Genomic DNA, 26,467 nt, shown 5'->3' on the forward strand with positions numbered 1-26,467 from the left:
TACGCCAAAAATAAAAATAACACATCAGGCAGATGACTTTTAGAAAAGCACTATCAGCTGGTCTATTATCGCAGTATTTAACTATTTTAGCAGCTGTACACGGTGATTATGCATTTTTAATAGTATATGGTAATTTGCATTTGGTTCGCTGCTGCTGCTAATTGCCCAGTGTGACCTGAGGTGACAACTGCTGCAGTTAAAAGAGGATTCAGCGCATTATAATGAACATTTCCCGGTCCATCTCTTAATCCTTAGTTTGTTAGTACTGTGCCAAACAGTTTCTCTGTGTGCGGCTCCTGTGGCGAAGCCTTCCTAGCGCCTTGCCTGGGATTTCTACATATCCCTTATACTCAGAGCTAGGCCATAAATAAGCAGAGATTTTTAATGATAACCAATAAAACATATGAAAATGAGAACTACACACAGAGGCAAGAAATTGGAGCACTGTGCAGGGGGGCATGGGTGAGGGGGTGGGTAGTGAAACTCCAAGTAGCAAGGCGGCTGAACGAGTTAACTGCTCGCATCGGACACCTGCAGGTTGATGGTTCGAGTCCCAGTATGGCCAATTCAGACTATCAATAATAAAATGGCCATTACAATGGATAATAGTAACAAGTGTTACTCATAGTGCTTAGAGGCAGCAAAAGTACTATGAAGTTAAAAATGCCAATCTGTACAAATTACAATGCTGACCTCATTAATACAGCTCCAGGCCCGAGGTAGGGCTAGGGCGAGGTAATATTAATTTCCTTGCAGACTTTGACTCGTTCCGTGAACAGTGTTTGCTCCTCCGGTTTAGGTTAAGATGAAAACCTTTGGTCGCATTCCGTCCTGCACTTCAAACTGCTTAATCCGAGTGTACCTTCCTAGGGTGCAGCTATAAAAGGCCCTTTTGTGTTCCAAACAGACCGTACTCTGTGCCCCAGAATAGAGCACCATCTCTGCTCGCCTCACAGATGTCCAGAGCTCGAAAGTTCCGGGTGCTGAACTGAAGGGACCCGGCTGAGACCAATATCACAGGGCACCTTGGCACTCGATTGGGCACCCTGGCCACGTGGCATCGATAACCATTCTGCTCTGTTGCTCTTATAAAGTGGGGGCCACTCGGCCCCCACGCCCACATGGCGGTGCGGCGCCCCCCCTCCCCCAGCCTTTCGGTTTTGGGGGTGTGTCGCGGGGCGATGACGCGCGCGACGCGCCCTCAACACCGATAGGTTGATGTATCGCCAGGGACTGACCCGGAAGCGGACATTCGGCTTCCGGGGCAGAGGGGCGGGACGTTCGGGGTGCGGGCCTCCAGTGCGACGGCAGCCTCCTTATAAGGCGCGGGGAGCGGGGGGGCGCCCTCTTGCTCCTGGCTCGCTCCCCGCGTCTGCCGTGTGCCCCACGCTCGGGGCGGATTAATTATTTCCTTTGCTTTTCCAGATCGTGGGTTTGGTGCGTGCAGGATACAGCAGCCATCGCGTCGGGTGTGCACGGAGGAAGCAGGGAGGATCGAGATCGGTGCTGGCAGACTAGCAGGAATCCGGCTGCGGGCGTTTTTAGATCGAGCCTGATAAAAGTCACCGAGGGGAGCGCTGCAGGTGCCAATGAGGACTGGGCAAGCGTGAAGTGCTGAAAAACCCGGTAAGGTGTGGGAGCGGGGGCCGGTCCAGCGGGGAGAGGAGCTGCAGGCAATTGAGCTACACGGAGAGTTATTGAACAGGTTTTGCTCGAATTGTGCGAAGCAGGTTACAGCAGGGCAGCCACTGGAGGGGAGACCAAATAGGAAAGCTTGATTTTGCATGTGTTTGAAGTGCTGTTTTCTCGGGATGGTGGATTTATAATTGGTTTGAAGTGTTTTTGAGGTGTTTTCTCCTGACCAGTGCTCATAGGCTGCTGGCAGCCTTTGATATTTGTCTACGATACTGTAAATCTAATGTCATGAATTTTGCTTATTCTTGCATAATTGAAGTAATGCTGATATTCATCTTTTATTGTTTTATATAATAAATACGGCCGGGGGGTCCCTGACCCCCCGCCTTCCAAAGATAATTTGCTTATGTCTATTCGTCAAGGTGGTGTGGAAAGCTGGGAGGGGAGGGTAGCCAGTCACGGACCATGTTCAATTACGCTCCCTTGTAATCAGGTTTTAGAACAAGAAACAAAAGCCGTCAGCCGTACCCAAAGTAAAAGCAAACTAGGCATAAAGAAACAAAAGCCGTCAGCCGGACCCACAGTAAAAGCACACTAGGCATAAAGAAACAAAAGCGGCCGGCCGGCCGCTACACTAAAGTGAAGGTGCGCCGTGCCACACATTAGTATTAAATTAAAGAAACGGGTAGTCCCCAATCACCACATACGTTTTACACAGTGAACCAACAAACAGCACCGTGAGGGAGTCACTGGAGCCCGAACGGAGAGCAGGTCAGTGCCGCAAAAGGTAAGTTCGAAACCGAGACCATAGGTCCTTGGGACGGGCTGAGGGGGTTGTCATCGCTGCAAATTGGGCAGTCATATCCTGGCAATACGCTGCATTACGAAGACATTATTTTAACAGTAGTATCCGCGTTAGCCTCCATTGGATGACGCCGAGCCTCTTAGCCTGCACAAACAAATAGTTGCAAGCCGTCGACACCCAGCAAGTCTGTCACACTTTGCATGAATTCCTGCCAGTACAACGTATGCGCGGTCAGGCCCACACCACATGCAGGAAATCAGCCACCCGAGTTTATTTTTATTTTTTTATTTAGTGCATTTTTATAAAGCGCAGACATTACCCAAAGGTGTCAGAGCGCTGTACAATAGAGCTAGTTACGTTACAAGAGAAAAGTGGAATTCCTGCCAGTACAACGTATGCGCGGTCAGGCCCACACCACATGCAGGAAATCAGCCACCCGAGTTTATTTTTATTTTTTTATTTAGTGCATTTTTATAAAGCGCAGACATTACCCAAAGGTGTCAGAGCGCTGTACAATAGAGCTAGTTACGTTACAAGAGAAAAGTGGTACAGAATAGAACATTACATAGACTAAAAATGAAGGGTACACAAACACAAAATCCAACACAGCACACAGGGGTGAGGGATGCACAGGAAAAAAATACAAATTTACAACAAAGAGCGAACTTCCAAGAGGGGCCTGAGAATGAAGGGTACACAAACACAAAATCCAACACAGCACGCAGGGGTGAGGGATGCACAGGAAAAAAATACAAATTTACAATGAAGAGCGAACTTCCAAGAGGGGCCGGAGTATGAAAGTATTAGTTCTGAAAGTGTCTTTGGAAGAGAAGAGTTGAGTTCAGCTTTGAAGATCCGGGTAGAGGAGGTGGCACGGAGCAATGGGGGAAGTGAGTTCCATATTCTGATCGCATTGCCTGAGAAGGATTGCGCCATCGATCTTTCCCTTTTGAAGACAGGGGTCTCAAGCAGAAGCTTTTCCGCATTACGAGAGGGTCGAGAGCCTCCGGACAATTTCAATTTGTCAGGTAACGAGGGGAGGACGTGTGCAAGGCTTTGTGTGTGATGTAGGCAGTTTTGTAAATAGATCTTGCCTCAAATCGGAAGCCATCGAAGAGAGGACACAATAGGAGTGATGTGATCGCTTCGTTTAGACCCTGAAATGAAGCGAGCTGCTGAATGGAGGATGGATTTGAGAGGGGAGAGGTGGGATTTGGGTAGGCCCATCAGAAGAGAATTGCAATAAACCAGTCTTGAGAGAACCAGCGATTGTACCAAGGTTTTTAAGTCTTTCTCCGGGAAGAACTGACGGATCCCCCATAGAAGGCGCAACTGGTACCGTGCGTTCTTGGCAATAGAGTTGATGTGGGAGATTAAGTTGAGTCTTTTGTCAAGAATAACACCTAGAGATTTAGCGCTGTCGACAATGATGGGGTTGTTGAGCAGGTTCAGCTGATCCATCCACGATTGAACAGGAGGAGGTGAGAGAGAGGTCGAAAGGAGGAGGAATTCAGTTTTGGCGGGATTTAGAATGAGTTGGTGAGCTAGCATCCAGTTGTGGATGGCGTTGAGAGTAGAGTCGAGTAAAGAGAGATCGTGTGCGGAAGACACCTTGAGGTAGATTTGAGTGTCATCCGCATAAAGATGGTAATGGATCCCAGATTTGCTTAGGAGGCTCCCTAATGGTTCCAGGTAGAGATTAAACAGAGTGGGTGCCAGGATAGAACCTTGAGGGACACCTTGACCTACAGCCAATGGAGATGAAAGACTGTTCGCTATCTTAATCATTTGGGATCTGTCTGAGAGGAAAGAGGCAAACCATTTAAGCACTGTGCCATCCAATCCCATTCTCTGTTGAAGAGTGTTGAAGAGGGTGCTATGATTAACAGTGTCAAAGGCTGCAGAGAGGTCTAGAAGAATCAGAAGACACGATTCCCCGGAGTCTAGTATATGCAACGCATCATCAATCACTTGCAGCAGGGCCGTTTCAGTGCTGCAATTTTGGATGAAGCCAGATTGGAAAACATCGAGGAGATTATTGTCCATAACATGTAGGGAAAGTTGTTTCGCAACACATTTTTCCTTGATTTTCGAAAGAAAAGGGAGGTTGGTGATAGGGCGGAAGTTGTTGAGGTCGGTTGCATCAGCAGAGGGTTTTTTTTTTTTAGAAGAGGGGTAACCTGTCCTGATTTAAGGGCCACAGGGAGGGAGCCTTGACTGAGGAAGAGATTAACTAGCCTGGTCCAGTAAGAGAGAGTATGGGTGTAGAAATCAATGGCGATGATGCTAGGGATGGGGTCAGAGGAGTGGTTGGATGGTTTGGTTTCAAGAATGCATTGGAGGAGGTCATCTTCCGAGATAACGTCAAAGTATTGCCAGGTGACTAAGGGTTTCCGCTCCTCAAAGGGGGTGGGGTGGGCGACTTGATCCACCAGTGCTTTGACCTTTTCATCAAAGAAAATGGCGAAATCGGCTGCTTTCTTTGTGGAGTCCTCGGGCTTAGTAGTTAGGGGAGAACAGTTTGGGTTTTTGATGAGGTCAAAGAGTTTTTTGGGTCTGTTTTTGGCTGAGTCAAGGAGGGATCTGAAATGGGATGCTTTTTCATGGAAGATGTGGTTGTGGTATTTGGATCTTTCTGAACGTAGCAGAGAGAGATTGGAGGTGGATGGAGATTTTCGCCAACGTTTCTCCAGGATTCTAAGGTTTTTCCTTTCATTGTAGAGAGCTTTATTGAACCAAGGTGCTGAGGGGGTGTGTCTTTTGCTTTGGAGTGGAGCGACATTGTCGATTTCAATTGCTAGGACTGAGAGGCACTGAGTGGTGAGAGCTTTGACATCCACGTTAGGGTCAAGTCTAAGAAGCGACCGCATAGCAGAGTCACAAAACATGTCAAAATCAATGTTTTTAGTGTTGCGGAACCAGGTAGTAGCTCTTTTAGGTTGGCCGAGAGTTATAACGTGCGAAAGATGAAAACGGAAGGGAACGAGGAAGTGGTCAGACCAGTCTACATAGATGGGGGGGAGCAGTAGTCAGCAGGTCTGCTTTGGATATGACAAGATCCAGAATTGAGACCTTGGAATGAGTGGTTTCCGAGCAATGTTGGAATAGATCATTGGCTGAGAGAAAGGTGGCAAGCTTGTTGGCAGCCGAGTCTTCCAAAGAGCCCCAATGGAGATTAAAGTCACCCAGAAAGATCTGTATCACTTTGAGAAAATTGGTCACTGATGAAGTCAGTGAGTTCCTCCACAAAGGAAGAGCAGTTACCGGGCGGGTGGTAGATGGCATGGAATCTAAAGGGTGAGCCATGATGTATTTGAAGTTCTAGGGATAGGCATTCGAATGTACGAAAAAGGGTGGTAGGGAAGGCTTTCATTTGAAGAGAATTCCTGAAGAGGATAGCGACACCGCCCCCAATTTTGTCTGACCTGTCATTTCTGAGGATAGACTAGTCAGTGGGTACCAGAAGATCAAACAAAGTATGAGAGGAGTCATTAAACCAGGTCTCAATGAGGAAGAACATGTCAAGATTCTGGAGGGTGATAATGTTAGAAATTTCCAATTTATGTTTGATTGCAGATCTGCAGTTGTGGAGCAAGCAGTGCAGCTCTGACGCAACTGTTTTAGTGATAAGGGTGTTAGGGCTGTTAAGGGAGATAGGGATAAGATTCTTGAATGAGGGTGCCCGGTAAGAGGGAGGCTGGTAGGTTCTGACAGAGGAGATGGTCTGAGTAGTGCACTGCGTAGAATTAATGGGAGATGAAAGTAGAGGGGGAGTGACGCCGATGGTCTTGTAGCTGGCTAGTAAGTTGGAGATGTCTGTAGAGGACAGACTGTGGTTTGCTTTATTGGGGCGCCGGAGCACGGAACTCCTCGGGAGGGTATTAGGGAAGGGGGACATCTTGGCGCTTAAAAGTGAGATGGACGCTACAAGCTGGGAAATGGAAGAGATGAAAGAATCAAGTTTATGTTCTAGGGAGAGGAGAGCTGAGCACGGAGTGTTGGGTGGCTTGATGGATAAGGGTGGGAGTGCGGAGGGTGAGGGGGGGACAGGTGGGGGAACGGGATAAGGGAGGTGGAGCAGAGGGTGATTGAGGACGGGGAGATATGGATGAGCAGGAAATGGGAGGGAGTGAGGGAGGACGGGGCAAGGTGGGGGAGGGGGAAAAGGGAGGAAGTGCAGAGGGAGAAGGAGGGAGGGGAGGGGTGGGAGGGGAATGGGTGGGGAGTAAGGGTAGAAGGTGGGGAAAGGTGGTGGGTGATAGGAGAGGATGATAAAACAGAGGTGGGAAGAGAAATATTTTTACTGGTGTTGAACAGAGGGGAAGAGTAGAGATCATAAATAGGAGGAGAAGGTTGAGGAGTCGGAAGGGGGTCAAATGAAGGCCAAAGATAAGGGGAGAAGAGAGGAGAAGAGGCTGAACAGGGAGGGGAGGACAAGGGGTTAGATGAATGCCAAAGGTACGTGGAGAAGAGAGGAGAGGGTGCTGTATAAGGGGGGGGGGGTCCAAGGAAGGCCAGAAGTATGGGGAGAAAAGAGAGGAAGGTGCTGGACAAGTCCTGTAAGTTATGAACGGTGATTGAAGGGGGACAGGCAACAGGTGGAGTGAGGGGGAGACAAGGAAGGAATTGTCGAGGAAGGAGACATGGTTAGGAAGAGGGAGGGGAGGTGGAAGAGAAGAATTAGGGGACAGGGAAGAGCAGAAAGGGATGAGGTGAAAGGGAGAGGGGAGGTTGAAGAGAGAAGGGAGGTGGAAGAGAAGAATTAAGGGGACGGGGAAGAGCGGAAGGGGATGGGGTGAAAGGGAGGGGGAAGTTAAGGAAAGTTAATCGGTAGACCAGGTTGTAAGACAGGTGGAATAATAAGGGGGGGGGGGGTAGGTTGGATTAGGGGGGAGGCGAAAGCGTCAGAGAATCAGGCAGGTGCAGAGTGGGGAGGGGGAGTGGATGCCGAAAGCAAGGTAGAAGAGCTAGGGGGAGGAACCAATTGGGAAGGGGGAGGGGTGGGAGGGAAGGGAGCAAAGGTAGGGGGGAACAAAGGGGAGGCCTGTGACTCCCGGGAACGCGGCCTGATCGAGTATCAGGGAGTCCGGGGGGGAGAAAGGGAGAAAGGAGATGAGCTCAAAGTAGAATCCGGGGAAATCATAGTTGTATGGGTTGGACGAAGGGAGTGGGAGAGATGATCAAAGAGGGAAAGACAGGAGTCTGTAGCTTGTATCATGACAGTGCCATTATTGTAAAGTGTAATGTGAGAGAGCCATTAAAGCTAGTGGAGGGGGACATTTTTAGCCGCTGTCCATGCGGGATGGATGAGGAGGAGGAGACGTTGAAGGAATTGAAGAAGCTGGTGGACCAGGAAGGGATATCGTGAGTGAAAAAAATTAAGTCATTTTTGAGTTTCCCTATGCACCCATTATGGAATTGATCAACAAAGAGGAAATCAGGGAATTGTTCAATGGTGTTGTGCTTGAACCGTTTTGCTGCTGCTTTGGTCAGATTGGGTGGTAAATGACTTTGAAGCAGTTAACTCCCAACTTAATTCGAATGGAAGCCATGATAGGGAGAGGAGGGGCCACCAGGGTAGCGATAGCGCAAAGAAGAATAAGAAGAGGAGGGCGCATATTCCGGAAGTCAAGTGAGGATAATCCAATGAGATTGTGGACAGGAGGCGACTAGAAATGCACGGTCAGGGACTCTGGTTTAACTCCCCTCTAAACCATCATACCGGTGGGATAGAAGGCTAGGTTGTGTCCAGTGGCGGAGAGGGAGTGGGATCATAACGGGGCCAAAACCTACCACCCAGGGAATAGGACCTCCAAGTATGGAGGTCAGCATGGAAGTGGGAGTCCCCTAGAGGATCACAGTAATAGGTAGAGACATTGATCCTGACCTGGATTGAAACTCCGGGCGAAGGCAGCTCTCCGGGCAGGTATATGGCCGCCGTAGTAGCAGGACCAGAGGGGAGGTCATCCTGGTTAAGCAGAGACAAAGGCGGTTGGAGGGCAAGTAGAATAGGACCGATAAGGAGGAACTCTTGGCCACCCAAGGTGGGCCAGCTGGCCAGAATGAAAGATGTCCAGGACTGGTGACTGACTCCAACAGCTCCCAGATGGCTGCCTCATTAGCTCAGCCAGAGGGGAGGTTTGTGGGAGTCCCTTGCTTAAAGATTCACCCCCCCGATTTTTTTTTTCTTTCATAGCTCCCCCACCCTCCTGAAATTTGGCTCTAGTTGCACCTCTGGCACACAGTGAACCTAAGGCAAGCAGACACGTGCAGATGTCCGGCCGCACTCCCCCTCTCGCTTGATCACCGTAGGTGCTCTGCCATTTTGGTAGCAATTTTCTTTCTATCCGATGCGTGCAAATTATTCCTGACAGATTGTACTGGCAGAGGTGTGGGCAGAGATGTGGGCAACAGCATATGCAGAATATGTATAGACGTGCTGGCGCTGCCTTATTATGAGACCGCTTTAAGTTGTGGAGACGAGTGGTAGTGAATAACTGCGGGCAGACCAGGTCACATGGGCGCCATTGCAGGGTCAGGCAAGACGTAGACGGTGGAGAAATCTCTTCGCTCTAGCTATAAATACATCATAACTTGCGGTCACCCACCTTCATATGGCAGAATTGCTACAAGGCGAAGGGTCATGGGCTCTCGGCTTTATTTCCGTGCATTTCATCTCCCGAGTTCCACACCTCACACATTTACTCCCCTGCCCCCCACCGGATCTAGCTATACGCTCGAGGGTATACTAGTAGTATTTATGCAAGTAATTAAATTGTATTACCTTGCGTCTGTAGTATAAAGGAGTGCTCTTTACTTGAGTACAACAACATTCCCAGGTTTGATCTGTGAGCGTATGTCCCAGTGAGTCAGCCCATTTCCGTTTGGCCTCAGGGAGTGCATCCACAGTGCCGGCCCTGATATTTGCAAGTAACAAGGATAACAGCCAAGACAAGCTGGGGCTGAGTTGCGGCCGACCTAAGATGGCGGCAGCAGCAGCCCATCTGAGCCCGTCACCTACGTGCTAGCAGTTACCGAGCTGAGAATCAGCCGTGAGCTTCCCCACAATAGACTGACGGCTTTGGGGAAACTGATCAACTGCTGAGGCAATGCCGGTGACCGGGTCCCCCACCTCCAATGGGTCCCAGGAGAAAAGTCCAGGGTGGCCTATGCAGGGCCTAGTGATGGATTCCGGTGGCTGGCAGAGCGAGCAGCGGTGGTCTAAGAAGGCACGGCCAAAGTTGCAGAGTGGAGAGGGGCGCTACGATCAAAGCAAGTGAAAGTGAAGGACTCCCTCCCCCCCCCTTCGCAGCGTCACCCGCCCTGCTGCTGAGTTATGGGGCCTTGAGTGGAGCTGATGTGGTCTCCGATTGACGACTAGAAGGTCCCGGCCCACTCTGACCCATTGGACCCCCGACAGCCCGGAGCGTCTGCTGAACGGAGCTTGGTGGCGACGGAGAAGAGGCCGGCCCGACTTGCTTCCCTGGGAAATGGATCCAAAAACAGAACAATCCTGCGAGTGGGGTGCGCGCGTGCGCCACAGCGAACATGTGCTTTCAATTATCGCACCACATGGCTTTTGGTGCGCGTAATAGACACCAATAGGCCATGGGCGGAGCAATGCGTCCGCCTTTGGCCTAATGCGTGCCGTCTTTGAGAAAAACACTCACTCAAAGGCCAATCGCGGATGCCAAAAGGAAAAGCACACGCACGAGCATGTGCGATTCCAGGCTCCGTTTCTAAACCACTTACAAAAGGGCTCTCGCCGCAGGGCGCGAGCCCTAAAAATTGCTTAACAATATAAAGTGATTTGCACAATAAACGATTCTCACCAACTGGTAATCAAGTTCTTTTAGAAGAGGGGTGGGGGTTGAAGTACAACAATCCCAGTGCACGCAGGGCAGAAGAACACTCATCAAGCTAATAAAGAAATCAATCAGTACTTGGTCTATGCTCCATGCTTAGACTATGCTCCAGACAAACCCACAAAGACAAACTGAAGCTGACCCGCTGACCAATGAGAAGCAGGAAAATAAGAGGGACAATGAAGCCAACCAACGGTAAGCAATGGTGGCCCCAAAGCCCTTTTTAGGCTTTGTTTAAAAATATAAAAAAGATATTTGCAAACATCACATGCACTCTCCTCGTAGAGACCTAAAAAGCTTTCAGCGATCACTCAGAAGGCCTTATCAAGGAGTATGTTGGTGTGCATGAAAGTTAAAGAGTACACCCGCAACAAAAAAGCAAGGGCACACTGTGCATACATAAAAAGTGGAGATTGAAGAATGTGCATGTCAGGTACACGACTACCACCTGGAAATGGATCCCACGCAAATAGAAAACTGTATCCAAAGTCAAGTTCACTCTGTTGATGGAAAGTTATTAGAGATGGAATTGTCATGTTTAAAGTAACATCTCCCATTCTTATGTTTGGCAAGAATTGTGCTTGCCTGCAGAGCTGTACTGTTGAATAAAATAAATATTTTAATTATATAACTAACAGGAAGACAATTGCTTAAGAAATATAGATAAGAGTAGCAAATCCTCGCTTCCGCCATGGTCACTCAGATTTTCCGCCTTATTCTGGACCCTATTTTGGCTGGCTATAGGACTCTGCATTTTACCACTGAAGAACACGTGCTGTACATTGGAACTCTGTTTGCCTTCTGTATAAGTACACTGTAAATGGTGTTCTAAATGCACCTATGCCATGGAAAGTTAAATGTCATGTGAGCTGCAGCTTGTATGTACACCCAAAACATGCGATACAAACACACGTCTGCCAGGAGCACCACTGAGCTCTGGTTAGGCTGCAGTTTAAATGCACTGCAATGACACATTGCATAGGACAGTGCCTTTGACATGTAGGAATACCCTATTTTATATATTCATGAGTCACCACTATGATTGCCTTGTAAACACACAGAGCAGGGCGCGTAACTATATAAAAGTAAGGAACACTACATATTTTAGTTTCTGTGCCCTCACATTGAAATAAATCCTAAAAGCTATTTCGCTATGGAGGCCAGGAAATAGATTTTAGCTTAGGCGGGATTAAAATATTTTTCATCTGTTTAGAAAGGGCCTGAAAAAAGTTTCAAAGTCATTTCCATAATGGTGAAGTGGGATTTTTAATAATTTAAGTAGAAAAGTAGCTTTATAAATATATATATTAGGCTAACTGAGCCAGAACGGGCTTAAGACCAGTTCTGAGACCCATCATACTCCGGAGCTGGAATATACATCTTTGGCTGGGACAGGTAACGCCTCTGGCTTAGAAGACAATGGCTCGTCTGTGTGCTGCCAAGGAAAAGACAATGGGTGTAAACTGCTGGTCACTTAGCAGGAATTAGATAGCTGGAAGTAGACAGAACAAAGGCAGCTTTAGCACTACCTCTCATTTGGATAGCTTCTCGCCATCCCCAGGTCCTTCCTAGCCAGTAAGGCTCCAGTCACAGTAGAAGGGGAAATCAGTTTTGACCCCTTCAGGTAGGGAAGAGGCCAAGAAGCTGAAGACAAGCAGCTAGGTTCTGCCATATTGAACAAGCATTTACAATGCAACGGTCTCGGCATTGTTAAAGTTAGAGCTATTGGCATTGCTCATGACAATGCCGTTTCTTTAAATGTTTTAAAAATAAAAACAAACAAAAATAATGTCATGAGCAATGCCAATAGCTCTAACTTTACCAATGCCGAGACCATTGCATTGTAAATGCTTGTTTTATTTCCTATTAGTTTGCCTTTCCTTGGCGGTCCACCCTTCTCATTAGCCCGTTGCGGTTTCTCCCCATGACATTCTCCTCCTTCATGCTCATAGAGACTGTTGTGTGTAGTCCTGTGGTGGAAATGCAAAACCAATTCAGAGTTCGGCATCGCCACAGTTCCTGTGATTCCCGTGGTCACAGCCTTTTCGAATGTGTGCTGTTGCGCTCAGTAAATGTATGGTTGGACGCCTTATACCCCTGTCGCTTGGCCAACCACTTCAAAGCAGTCCCCCTGCACGATCACGTCTGCCCGTGTTGATATGTCTGCTTACGTTTGTGATATCTGAATAGTCCCAGGTTCATGCGTTTGCCGTTATCGCACTCCAGTTTTTTCTTTGCGTTCTGATACTTGTATTACTTTACAATGGAACAAACAGCTTGCAGGCCACAGAATGCAAAAGTTAAACATGGACTCGGTGAGCTACTCGCGCGTGGACCCGAAACAAATGTACTCTCTACAGCTGTTTACATGTTGAAAGCCGCCAGCTGTACCCAGCACGTCAACACCACAAAGTACAGGGCAATGTGACTGTGCTTCCCCGTGTTACAGTCGCGTGTGTAAACATTAATGCCACGCAAACTGCCTCACAGGACTCGCTAGGACAAATGCCCGCATCCGAGGGAGAGAAGTAAAATTATCATCCAGAGTCAATGGGAATTACCTTCATCCAGAGGCTCGAGAGGTTTCCCATACGTAACGAAGTCCTCTTCCTCTGCATCACTGTCCTGCGCCGCCATCTCTCCCTGGGTACAGGAAGCAAACGGGGACAAACTGCTTCCGCTACAGTTCAAAACGCGTTCACAAGTTTCACAACAGACTTGTCCTGTTACTGCAGTGCACTAGACGTCAGCTCTGATCTCCGAGCTCCCTGTACTGTTGTAAGACTGATATACAATTAGCTTTAGTAAAACAAGGCAGAGCAAAAGGCAAGCACACCACTGCCTTTCTCCGAGGCAGAGCAGAAATGCCTCGGAGAAAGGCAGCGGCATTTTCGGATTCGGGGCGTGTTTGTCTTTTCTCTCCTCCAGCCATTGGCTGGAGGAGATAATTAGACTTCTTGCAAAAAACACGCCCTCCGATCCGAAAAGGACGGGGCCTAATCGGAATGACTGACCTCTTCTCCAATGGCTGGCCAGCATTGAAGAGGCCAGCCAATGGAGAACAGGGGAGAAGAGGGGCGGGTTCAAGCCCCTCTTCTCCAAGTCATTAAATCTCGCAAGGATTAGGCCCTGAAGAAGACCTGGCTGTAGAGATGCCAGGTGCCCAGAAACCTGCTCTGAGATGCTATGGGCTGCAGGACTTCCCAGAAACAGCTTTCCCAGCAGCTGGACAACAAGTCAGAAGGTAAAACCTTTGACCGGGACAACCCACTAGGTGTATTCCAGCCCTGCTCCATCAAGGTTGGCCTGGATTTGCACCTAGGTTGCAAACCACTGCAAGGCGTTCATTTCCATAGAGCTTGACTTTCGCTTTTTGCCATAAAAAATTAAAAATCCATCTCTCTGGTTCACCTTAACCTATTTTGATGAACTTGGTGTCTTTTTTGCTCAATAATTTGTACTGTACTTTTCGGAACAAGGTTTGTGCTGTGCTGTGCTGTGTGCTTTACTTTGAAATTGTTGGCGCTGCTTGAGCTTCACATGCACTTCTCTGGGGACTGCCTGCAGCTGGGGCCACACCTTCCAGGGGCTGAGCGGTGTTTTGATCTCACCAGAGTGGGCGTATTGAGATGGCAGTTGTGCCCCGCTCCCAAATGCATAACCCCATTCCTATCGGATCCATTGTGTAGTCCTACATGGACAGTGGATGCGATCTGCTCTATGTCGGCCGGGGGTGTTGTGTCACCGTTTCTGTGGACGCTGCATAATATGTTCAGTGCCAATGGTTATAAATGGCCCAGACCAAGAAATGGCCATACAGAGACCAAACACACGGTGAGGGAGGGGCCAATGTACAGCCATTATTACAACGCTCCAATGAAGACGGGTCAATTTCAGATGAAATGTACAAGGAGAGAAGGATTAAGATTTTTGCTCCAGAATCATACATTTACCAGCTTAGAAAATATCCAGAGCGTAACAGATAATGCAGCCCATTATCAAAACTGCCAACCAATGCGGCCAAAGATCTCACTTTAACATACACAATAGAAAGGGTATGTTGGAGGTTTACATTTGATGGCACAAAACACATTCATTTTCGGCAGGACACGCAGCTGCAGTCAAGAAAGACCCCTCCCCCCCCCCCCCCCCCCCCCACGAAGCATCACTGGCTCCGGATCCAGAAGAGATGCCAGTTCAAAGTTGCTGATACACGCCTCCAAGGCCCCCCTCCCCCCCCCCCGCCTCCCCCTGCACCTCAAAACCACCTCATCACTCCATGAATCCAGTGAGGGACTCAATACCCGGCAGTTCGGATGAGCACCCTACACTCTCCAGCGCCTAGAAACCCTCAGGGGTGATTTGCCGCGCTCTATAGATCCTCGATTAATTCACAGAACTGCAAACATTTCGCAGTATGAAAGCGGGGTTCGTGCACAGGAAGTAACTCTCCTGCGTGCCTCGTGGCCCCCGTAGACATAGGTGCAAAGCACAGGTTAAGGGTGACGCTTCCCTCTTAGGATGACCAAGCTAGCGCCGCATGGGCTCGATGACAGAGGCGGGATCGCCCCTTGTACCCACCACACTCTGGCTGCACCGCACTCGGGGCAGGGGCAGACACTGGAGGAACACGAACCGTGGCTGCATCCGTGCGCTGGGAAGGAGTCCAAACGTACAACACTCAGTGACCGACGCTCACCGACCACCCACCACCGATTGGCATCGCCCTGCTCGCGTACCATACAGATGAAGGGTCCAGAGCCCTGGAAGGGCTGACGTCTGTCTACAGGCAGCAAGCGCCAACAGGCCACTCAAAAACAAACCTGTGGACACCAGCAGGGGCTGAAAGGAGTCCAAATGTGCAACACGAAGTGACCGACGCTCACCGACCCACCCACCCAACCACCACCGATGGGCATCGCCCTGCTCACGAACCACACAGATGAAGGATCCGGAGCCCCGGGAGGGCTGACGTCTGTCTACAGGCAGCAAGCGCCTACAGGCCACTCAAAATCAAACCTGTGGACACCAGCAGGGGCTGGAAGGAGTCCAAATGTGCAACACGAAGTGACCGACGCTCACCGACCCACCCAACCACCACCGATGGGCATCGCCCTGCTCACGAACCACACAGATGAAGGATCCGGAGCCCCGGGAGGGCTGACGTCTGTCTACAGGCAGCAAGCGCCTACAGGCCACTCAAAATCAAACCTGTGTACACCAGCAGGGGCTGGAATGAGTCCAAATGTGCAACACGAAGTGATCGACGCTCACCGACCCCCCCACCACCGATGGGCATCGCCCTGCTCACGTATCACACAGATGAAGGGTCCGGAGCCCCGGGAGGGCTGACGTCTGTCTACAGGCAGCAAGCGCCTACAGCCCACTCAAAACCAAACCTGTGGACACCAGCAGGGGCTGCAAGGAGTTCAAACGTACAACCCTCAGTGACCGACGCTCACCGACCACCCACCACCGATGGGCATCGCCCTGCTCACGTACCACACAGATGAAGGGGCCAGAGCCCCGGGAGGGCTGACGTCTGTCTACAGGCAGCAAGCGCCTACAGCCCACTCAAAACCAAACCTGTGAAACACCAGCAGGGGAACCTCAGAATGCACAAAAGTGTCACATCTATAAAAACACACAGCTCGGATGCTGGATGTGCGTCCTCCGCGCCATGCGTCAGAGTAATAAACATCTCAAACCTGGCCGGGCGGCTTCAAGGCGCTGTGACGGGCTCCAGAGGGTAGTTGCTAGGCCGTGATCTTAGGGCTGTGTATAGAGAAGCGGGGCTATGGAAAGAAGTACTTGCGCGTCCCTGGAGCAGTGGCTTTAAACAGCACCCCCTCCCCCGGACACCCGGTGAAGCAGCGTACAGGAGGGTGCGGTTCACCGACAACAAACATTACACGTGTACAGAGGCTGCCAGAGCCGGCAGCTGGGAGCCACAGCCTGAGCCGGGCGACCTCAGAAGAGACGTGCAGGTACGCGCCCCCTCCGCCTTTAGCGCCTCGAGGCTGGGCACTCGGCCATGCAATACACTAACTCTCTAATCTGATGCCAGACTGCGCCCCTTAACCTCCTAGGAAATAATGGTACCTTCCACTTCATCTTTCACCCCTGTGTGGGTGTTTGACGTTCACTTCTCTGCACGTCCACACTGTTGCCTCCTAGGTTTGGCTTGGATGATGCACTGTAAAGCACCTGGATGTCCCTCCTGTCGATCTAGCTCGCGCTATACCAAGCAACAAGAAAACTAGCAGCACTGTCACGGGTGAGAGCATCTCACCAGGACCCCAAAGGAAATAGGGCCAGAAATCAGCACAACGCCCAACCCTGGTCAAAGGCCAAGAAACCAGCAGCGACACTCGTGGAAGCCAGGCAGCGACACTCGTGGAAGCCAGGCAGCGACACTCGTGGAAGCCAGGCAGCGACACTCGTGGAAGCCAGGCAGCGACACTCGTGGAAGCCAGGCAGCGACACTCGTGGAAACCAGGCAGCGACACTCGTGGAAACCAGGCAGCGACACTCGTGGAAACCAGGCAGCGACACTCGTGGAAACCAGGCAGCGACACTCGTGGAAACCAGGCAGCGACACTCGTGGAAACCAGGCAGCACCGTGAGGCTGGAGTCTGGCTGGATCTGTGGGGGAGTTACTACTTCCAAAGCGCTGTTTGCCTGAGCTAGCTAGGATTATTAGGCACGCCACTATCCGTAGCGCCTACGCTCCTTTACCACTGGTGCCCAGGGCAGGCATGGCCTGCCGTCAAGGCACCAGTGGAAATCACAAAGTGGACCCGGTAAATGTTCAGTGTGCCATCTGGTACCGAATCAGGCAATCTTTACAGCCAGTATCTATGGGAGGGCGAATCAGCACACCAGGAAAACTGGGGGCCCCCGCCCCCGAGAAGACCTAATTTCCCACATATTAACTCCCAGGACTCCGGGAACCAGCTCTGGCGGAAGGAATCCTCGCTGGGTGCACCCATGAACAGGATAGTACCATTCAAAGATGTAACCCCCTTCAGGTCCGATCACGAGAGCAAGACAGCTCACAAGGTGAAAGACCTGGGGTCTGACTGGACTGACCTCACCTGTATTATAGTGCTTGGAACCAAGAAAAGAGAACCCCGAGGGAAACGGACAAGAACACAACCTATAGTACTTTTAGTAGGTGATTCCAGGTAGGTTGAATACCTCAAGGAGGCGGGCTCTCAGCACAGACTTCTACACGGACACGGTTTGCGCATCCTTTAGTAAAGGATGAACTTCTTGTACAATTGATGTGCTAAGAGGAGAGATCAGCAAAAGCAAGAGGTACCACGCGCAGGTCTAGGACCACACAGGAGAACAGGGCGGCAGGTACAAGAGTATGAGCGGTGCACAAAAAGAAAGTAAAGGAGATAAATACAGGGGTGGCAGACAATATGCTCATTTAAACGCAACAAAAAACACGTGAACCATCCTCAAGACTACCACCAGTGACCAATTCATCAACAGTGCCCCCGCCGAAGTATCTGACGGACAAGTTCACCGTCTCCAGTGGCTCCACACACCTGTGACCAGAGACAAAGGGCCACATTCAGAAAGGCAAGTTTGCATGTATAGATCTTCTCACATGTAGATCTACTACTACACCTAGGTGCAACACTCCGCTTTTCAGAGTGGGGGTTTGCATCTAAGTGTAGGCTTAAGAGCCCCAAGACCTTCAAATAAGGGGGTGGTGACTCCTATATGCGAGTTTATGAATGGAACGCTAGCGTTAGGAACTTTCTACCGGTTTGTGGAAGTCTCTGCCAGTGCACTCTGATCGCTCAAAACAGTGACATTTACTAAAGTTTTTTTTATTTAAAAAACAATTTTGTAAAATAAACAAGTAAAATAATTGTAAACACAATATTAACCTAGGACTATTTATAGAAAAAAAAACACCATCTCCTAAGATTAAGTCTGCATTTTATTTTAAATGTAAAAAATATATACTTGTTTTTTAACAATACTTTAAAATATCACTCACTAACATTTTTATTTTGTAACAAACCTGGGTATAAGTTGTGTTTAATAAATTGAATTCACTTTTAGAACTTTTAAAGCAAGGTAAAAATGTTATATATTTTAAAACTAAGTATTTTTACATTTGAAATTAAAATCTATCATATGTAATACTTTTTCATTGAAAAATATATTTGCATAATATATATATATATATATATATATATATACACACACATACACACACACACTAACACTAAAAATTAGCACAAATTATGCTTAAGTCTTTAATGAAAAAATGCATAAATTTACATATATAATGTATATTTCTACACATAGAAGTGTATATGTTAAATTTAGCATATAATGTATTAATTTCTTAAGGGAGCTAGTTTTATAGGTTGTCTCCATGGTTTTCAATGGGAATGTGCTGCAGTACCAGCGGTTGACCACGTGAGGTGCTGGACTTACTCCAAGGCTGCAGGACATTTAAGACTGTTTTATCACTCCCAGGCCTAGAGAAGAACAAAGAGTATTTTGTGAACAATAATAATCTTCCTCTTATGCGAGTGTGCGCGTTTTTTTAGTTTTGTATAAGCATATCCCTTTTTCCCACCTCTTCCCCCGCCCACATTTACTATTAAATCCTTAAGTACTTGTATGTTACAGGATACACGTCGCCTTCATTTTCGCAGCCAGGATATGGAACAGCCTCCCTGTATGAATGTATCCGCTGGAACTTGTACTATTTGCTGCGTGAGAAACGTTTGCACAATTTGTAATTTTAATAGATGTCAATTGAGTTTTTATCCCCCTTAAAGAGCTGTATTTATTGCTGCATTTTTATGTTATTTATTGTATATTTTTATGGCTTCTGCCGAAATAAAGTTATTTTTGACTTGAACATCCTTGTACCCATCAGAAAAGCACCAACTCTCCCCTTCAGTTCATTACACAGCTGAAGATGCACCACCGCACAGAACACATCTCAACACCTTAGAGGATTCCCTCTCCTCTCCATCCCGCCAACAAACACTGAAAGCCACCTATGCCTAGCTAGATACCAGCTATATGAAGAGACAGGTGCATACGTCCCCGGCTGCAAGCCCAAGCGACCTTTGAAAAGTCAGGGGCCAAAGGAGTATTTGGGCACCCAATCAGAGCAAGAGTCCCCCCAAGGCCAAGGGGCTGAGGGTAAAGGACAGAAACACCCACAGGGTTCTGCTCGTGAGCCACCTGACTATCCCAGGGCTGAGAGAAAAGCAATGATCACGTGACCCTCTTCAAGCCTTAGCTCACACTGTACACTATGGTAATGTGATTGAGACTTGAAGAGCCCACGGTTACCCAAAGGTGCCTGGCGCGAGCTCCCTGATCACGGCTAGGTGGTCACTGTGAATGGAACGCTGCACTCAACAGCCCCTGCGTCCACCATCTTTCCAACCCACACAAACAGCCTTCAACCAATGTCTTCTCTTTCTCAAGAGCTATGATAAAATATATATTTCAATGCATTTAACTACAAACTTTAAAAAGCAAAGAGGAAAAATAGTCTTTAGGCAATTAAGAAAACAGCTACATTTTTGAAACAGTGGTCATGCTAGAAAACGTGGCCTTATGGAAACACTTTTTAAATGTAGACTAAAGAGCCTCTTTACAGCAGACGCCAGTATCACCTGCTTACCGCAGTGACATGATACAGTATATAGAATCGGACCTGCCAGTATCAAACCAGGTGGTGTGATGGAAAGAGGCAGAGATGTGCATATCCACGCCTGGCACAGGTGCTGACAACCACCAATTATTGACCGGACAATCATCAAATAGGGTCAAGACGGATTTGCATATGGCTGGGTCAGAACTGAGATGGCGAAGTGAGCTAAAGAACGATGATGGATTCAACCCAGATCTGTCACTGGGGGTGAGTGTCTGAAAAGTTTCAGCGCTCCATCCATCATCTCTTTGTGTTTGCTTTGATCACCAAATACTGACCCATCAATACTAGCCTTTCCTTGGTAAGACCACTGCGACAGGTGGAGCCCACACCAACAGTCGCGGATGCACTAACTATGGCAGATTCTGCTGTATGACGACAGGATAGATTTGGTGCAGATGTAGATAAACACAGGCCAAATCTCCTCAAATTGCCACCTCATTTTCAGGGACCTCCAGAAGTTTGGCTGAAATACTAAAGAACTGGAAACTATATGTGTAAATTAGATCGCAACACATGTAAATTAGATCGCAACACATCTGCAAACATTGTACATTCAGGTTGTTAAACCATAAAACCAACATGCGTAAAATGTGAGGCGAGAAATGCAGCAGCAGCATCGCTGAGCTCAACCTATAGAGTCCACAACTTCTCAACTATCTCCAACTTTAGACTCCAAAACCACCTGTAATTAGTTCATTGAGCATAAGAATTGTGGATGAAGGAGATCACTTCTATCTACCTCTGACCTATGCAGGAGCTTGGCCTCTCCGGCACAAGGTGAAACAGCAGCTGCCATTCCATTCGAGAAAGACATTATTCCTAACGACATAGCAGCCATTGCGATCGTTGCGTCCTTGGTGGACAAGTTCATCTATTGACTTCACTTACACCTTGTTCTGTGACTGGGGGTGGAAGACCCTCGCTATTCCAATAAATTAACAGAAAAATATCTTTAATTATACAAATCCCCTGCTGTGGCAAGTACTCTGCTCTGGACCTCGTCAACGACGTCCACCTCACTGAATTCAAAATATTTCTTCAGGCATCTCCAACCAAACCAACTCACCAAGAAACCCATTGAGGAATCAAAAACTGTACACAACTAAAACAAACAAGCATTTCCAAAACAATAGGTCTCACAGTTATGCGAGTTAAAGCTATTGGCATTGTCATTTACAATGCCTTTTATTTAGGTTTTAAAAACCAAAACAGCATTGTCATTTACAATGCCAATAGCTCAAACTTGCGTAAATGCAAGACTTGCATTGTAAATGGTAGGCATGACGGACAACGGGAGGTAAGAAGGGAGGGCAGGGGGAGAAGGCACAGATAACGAGAGGGAGGGTGGGGTGGGAAGGTAAAGAAGGCACAGACAACGGAAGGGATGGCGTGAGGGGATACAGAAGGCACGGACAATGGGAAGCGGTACAGAAGGCACGGACAACGGGAGGGGGGTACAGAAGGCACGGACAACGGGAGGGAGGGCCTCGTTGTAAAGAAGGCATGGACAGATGTCGTGCCTGAAGTATGAGAAACTCAAAGAAAGGAGTGCTTAAAGCCATAATAACCGGTACCGTGGAACAACTGAAGTAAAAGGGCCAGTCGCCATAGGCGGTGACAAACGAAGAGGAGGCGGTACTAAGGAGGGACTAACAAGCCTATTTAGGAATCGGAAGTCAGCATTCAGAACAGACAATAACACAAGCCAATGGCAAATATGGGCGGAGAGTGGGCAGGGCTTCTATTCCCTACTCCACTACAACAAGTCTCACAGAGCAGGGCATGCGCGGCGGCTCTAGGCTCGACCTAAAAACTGTTACTCCAACAGAACAGGATTTCTGTGACTAGTTAAATCTCTGGGTCTTGATACAGTGAGTTTACTTCACCACTATCATTTCTACGTTTTAGAATCTGCCCAACCCTTTTAAACTTGCAGGCAATAATTATTGCTACAGTTACAAAAAACCCTACATACAATAAAACACACAATCATTAACAACATTAATCCTCCCTTAACGACTTTATGTAACTGCTCGCTTTCTTCAGGAATAGCTTTACCTGGAAAGCTGCCATGATAACCCCGCTACTTCTAAAACCTACACTCAATACCAACAATATGGCCAATTTCAGTTTGATTTCCCTACTGCACTTAAATACAAATATCATGGAAACACTAACTAATAGATCATTATTTTCCTGGAGACACACTATCTTCACCCTGTTTAATATGGATTTTACAAACGGCTTAGTATGGAAACTGTCTTGGCCGAAGCTTCCAATGACATTCGGCTCACCCTTGATGTGGCAGCGTTTTTACTGTTCGATCTCTTGACTGCTTCTGATACCATCTCACACTCCCATCATTCTAGAGCAACTAGCCCATATAGGTATCTCGGGCACTATCCACAAATGGTTTGCCCCTGGTCTATAAGACCACAGCGAAACGCTCTGCTCCTCTGCCCTATTATCTCAGAGGTTCTGCAGTGTCCAACTCTAGCCTCTACACTGTTTAGTTGATATTTAAATAAACAGCAAAAGGTGCACCACTTCATAAAATACAGTGTGATTTAAATCAGTCCATATCCTTGGTGTCTTTCTTTTCAAAAATTCTTCTTTATTTTTTATTTGCGACAGACATTAAAAACAGCCAAAGCAGCCGACGCGTTTCGTCCAACTTGGGACTTCTTCAGGGCTACAATTTTTATAAGAAAACATATATAAATAACACATAAGGACATTTTACAGACGGTTTCTAAAAGCGAGACATAACCAATGTACACACAAAATAGGCGCTACAAAGTAGGTTAAATTCTTATAAGGGTTACAGAAGACACCACTTAACAGTTCTAGACAGACATACAATAATTGCAGAGACCACCATACAAGCAATTGTTAAAAGCTAGTTCCAAGAAGGTTTGTACATGTTATCTGCACATTGACTAGTTAGAACTGCGAATAAGTTGGCCATATAAATATAACTCAACCGATTGACAATTTGGGATATATAATCACAATGTAAGATTTTGATAACAGACTCAATCTCTATTAAAGGGCGTATTTTTTATATTTATTTAAAATGTTGCACCGGACCTCCACAGAAAAACCCCACGTCATAGTGCTAATCTCAGTAACACTATTGGGATGTATAATCACAACATTAGGTCTTAATAACAGGCTCAAGTTTTACTAAGGGACATGTTTTTAAGTCAGAGTGTGGCACCTGGCCTCCACAGACAAACCCCAGCTCATATCACTCTTTAAGTGTGAGTCTCAAAAGAGCGAGTAATATCCATAGTTTGGTTGTAAAACCAGTTATATTTCCCTATCAAAGCCAGAGAAATAGATACTGAATATGTACCCACCGTAAGCAATGATACACCGATATTTGTTTTCAATAGTAGTGTTTCAAAGAGCACAATTCAATGACACTAAAGGAATAAAAAAAAACAGAGAAGTATGAGAATAAAAGGCTATACAACAATCATCTGTAATAAGCTTTGAACATACTAGTCATTGAACAAAGAGAAGAAGGCTATGCTAGTATCAATCTCCCAGCTAATAATTATTTGGGATTAGTATATGATTCAAAGGACCAAAACTGATAATTAAAGCTTTCCAGTGGATGAATAAATAGCAATAATACAAAGGATTACAAAAGGGCAGTAACCGAGGTGATTCATATGTTTAATAAGACATATATCACCAAACAATGTAATTAGTCATATTCGGACTTAAAAACACGTCCCTTAGTAAAACTTGAGCCTGTTATTAAGACCTAATGTTGTGATTATACATCCCAATGTTGATACTGAGATTAGCACTATGACATGGGGGTTTTCTGTGGAGGTCCGGTGCAACATTTTAAATAAATATAAAAAATACGGCCCTTTAATAGAGATTGAGTCTGTTATCAAAATCTTACATTGTGATTATATATCCCAAATTGTCAATCGGTTGAGTTATATTGATATGGCCAACTTATTCGCAGTTCTAACTAGTCAATGTGCCGATAACATGTACAAACCTTCTTGGAACTAGCTTTTAACAATTGCTGGTATGGTGGTCACTGCAATTATTGTATGTCTGTCTAGAACTGTTAAGTGGTGTCTTCTGTAACCCTTATAAGAATTGAACCTACTTTGTAGCGCCTTTTTTGTGTGTACATTGGTTATGTCTTGCTTTTAGAAATCGTCTGTAAAATGTCCTTATGTGTTATTTATATATGTTTTCTTATAAAAATTGCAGCCCTGAAGAAGTCCCCAAGTTGGACGAAACGCGTCGGCTGCTTTGGCTGTTTTTAATGTATATGTCATAAATAAAAAATAAAGAAGAATTTTTGAAAAGGAAAAGACACCAAGGATATGGACTGATTTAAATCACACTGTATTTTATGAAGTGGTGCACCTTAAAACATCACCAACACTATGATGGGGTAACAAAAAATCCAGTGCTGTCCTAGAGGGATACCGCTAGCTTCGTTCCTTTAGTGACTGTTTAGTTGATATGTTGCCCTTTTAGCCAAACTTATCGACTCTAATGGTTTTAAGTTCTACACCTACGACAACAACTCTTTTTGATGCTAGACAGGAACACTGAAGAAAATTCTAAAAAATGTTCCTCCAGCCTCAATCAAAAAGAAATCTGTATGGATGAACCATAACTCACTGACACTAAACAGTAAAAAAAAAAAAAAAAAAAAAAACAAGCATTTGCTTTCCAGCAACCTGGTTTTATGGACAAGTAACTGGTGGCTGGAAAGTCTAGGAACCATTCCCCCACCATCATATTCCCCCACCATCAGAACATGCCAGGATTGTAAAGGATTCAGAACATGCCAGGAATGTAAAGGATTATTTCCGATTCCAGACTTTCTTTTGAAGAACATACTAACGCTCTTGCTGCCACCGGTTTTCATCTTCTCGGTATTATCAGAAAAGTTATCCTTTTTCTTCCTCTTTGTGGAAGAAAACCTTGACACAAGTACTGATAATATGGACACTCGATCACTGCAATTCTTTGCTAGTTGATCTTCCATAATACCTCTTACCACGAGTGCAACTCGTACAAAATGCAGCAGCACGCACAGTCTTAAGCCTCAACATAAGTTTGCACATTTAATCACATCTGTGCAATCTTTACTGGCTACAGATTGCTAAAAGAAGCTGGTTTAGGGCTTTACGCCAGTGCCAATAAGCTAATTACCAGACAGGACAAAGGACCTATATGTCTTCACTATTTTCCTCGTATTTACCACCTCGCAGTTTGCATTCTGAGTCAATTTCTGCTAATGACACCCAAGTTAAAAAAAAGTTAGGCTGGGAGGGGGATCCCCAACAGTCATTACAGCTAGAGCATGGAACGCCTTCCTTATCTCTCTCTACGGGCCCAATTCAATCTAGGCAAGTTCAGAAAACAATTAAAAATCCACATGTTTGATGCCACAGTTTAAATCAGTGGAATTAAAGTTTCTCTTCTCCTGCAGCTGCAAATCTGTTACCCACAGCGCCAGGACACTTCTTTTTCAGCTATCTGTGTGCTTTACAAACTCGTCATTCAAACACACCAGCAAGTGCCCCCTCCCAAATATAGAAGCAAAAAGATGCTAGTACACAACTAGAAACCAAAAATATTAAAAGCTGAAACCATGAGCACCCAAAAAAACTTTATACAACCCCTCTAACAGAGTAATTTGTACTCTACCAATAAATTACGGGGCACATTTGATACCATAATTGTACGGGGCACATTCGATACCATAATTGTACAAAATTTACAGAGAAGTCAAATTAGCAATAGTGTAAAAATCAAAAAGATTCATAAAATAATAGCGAAAGTAACAAGCGAGATACAAGCGATTCCCAATATACTAGCCAGACAAGTCATAAACCCAAGTATACAGGACCACATTCACTCATCCGTCAAAGGTCTACATTGGCTATTAGGTGGCCAGGAGAACATCATGCAATGCACGCTGAAGAGCATATCCGGTGGCCCGTGGAGCTGCATATATCTTCATACAGTCAAAACTCAAAACTGTAAAGTTGAAAGAGAAATACCAGGTCCAAGCTAGCTCCAATTCCCATTTAAGGAACATTAAACACATACTAAAAAGTTGATTCTGTTTCAAGACATGCAAGCTCTAGATCAAATTCCTAAAGAGAATAACTATCATTGTCAGGTATTTAAAATTAAGGAAAGCAATAAAGACATGGTTGCTCCTAAAGTCATGATTCAATGACTTATCAAGTCAGGTTTGTACATTCTAGGCACAAACTATTCTTCAAAAGACTTTCATACCCACTGTTACACACTGCTGCATCAAGTCTGGGGCACATCTCAGAGCCTTGTGATGCCAATGAAACATAAAACTTTAAAGTCTACATGTCAATCAACATCCTCTTCAAATCTTACACAAACTGTGTAATTACTCAACGATCAGAAAAGGGCTTC

General features: G+C 46.6%; 1 protein-coding gene across 5 annotated transcripts in view; it reads right to left on the reverse strand.

The window, feature by feature from the left end:
• LOC146788808 (SLAIN motif-containing protein-like) overlaps positions 1-26,467 on the reverse strand; it is a 418,592-nt gene that overhangs the window by 216,819 nt on the left and 175,306 nt on the right. Inside the window, exon 2 of one of the 5 annotated variants that reach the window (XM_085630382.1) lies at positions 23,380-23,445. The exons of 3 other annotated variants lie outside the window; for them this stretch is intronic. The gene's annotated coding sequence lies outside the window, so the exon portion shown is untranslated. Of the gene's footprint in view, positions 1-16,013; positions 16,123-23,379; positions 23,446-26,467 lie in introns of those variants that run through there. One more of the 5 variants, XM_085630384.1, reaches the window with a different exon arrangement.

This window comes from Triturus cristatus, chromosome 10 (assembly GCF_964204655.1).
Source record: "Triturus cristatus chromosome 10, aTriCri1.1, whole genome shotgun sequence".
Classification (NCBI taxonomy): Eukaryota; Metazoa; Chordata; class Amphibia; order Caudata; family Salamandridae; genus Triturus; species Triturus cristatus.